This window comes from Lipotes vexillifer, unplaced genomic scaffold, assembly GCF_000442215.2.
Source record: "Lipotes vexillifer unplaced genomic scaffold, Lipotes_vexillifer_v1.1 scaffold670, whole genome shotgun sequence".
NCBI lineage: Eukaryota > Metazoa > Chordata > Mammalia > Artiodactyla > Lipotidae > Lipotes > Lipotes vexillifer.
Genome location: NW_006778108.1, coordinates 1,551,523 through 1,552,293, shown reverse-complemented (window position 1 = coordinate 1,552,293; position 771 = coordinate 1,551,523).

Here is a 771-nt window from a genome sequence, read left to right as displayed (position 1 = left end):
CCTTATATATTGTCTACTCTGTGGAATGTTCCGTGTGCTTGGGAAGGATGTGTCTTCTGCTGTTGCTGGGTGCCGTGTTGAGGTAACATGGTTGCATGGTGTTGGAAGTCTATTTGCTGATGTCTGTCTAGCTGTTCTATACATTATTGAAAATGAGGTATTGAAGTCTCTCTTTAAATCTGCCTGTCTTGCTTCATATATTTGGGACTCTGTTGTTATCACTGTTACATCGTTTTGATGGATTTTCTATTTCATTATAAAATGTACAATTTTCCCTAGCAACAATTTTTGCCTTAAATTCTATCTTGTCTGCTGTTAGTACAGCTACTCCAACTCTCTTTGGGTGGCTATTTGCAGGCAATAGCTTTTTTCATCCTTTCCCTTTCAATCGATTTGTGTCTTGAAATCTCAAATATGTCTTTTTTAGTCATCATATCAGTGGATCATGGTTTTTGTCCTGTTCTTCCATTCTCTGCCTTTTCATTGGAAAGTCTGGTCCATTTACAAACCCGCCTTCCCCACTGGATTAACGGGAGGAGAATCCTTACTTTTCCTTCTACTCACGAACCACAAACAATTGCTCGTTCTACTCCTTGACAAGGTATCTTCAAGAGACCTGTAACCTTGACCATCACGTTACCTCTCTGGGCTCAGCTTCCTCCTCTGCAAAATAAGAAGTTGGAGGGCTTCCCTGGTGGCACAGTGAGAATCCGCCTGCCGATGCAGGGGACACGGGTTCGTGCCCCGGTCTGGGAAGATCCCACATGCCGC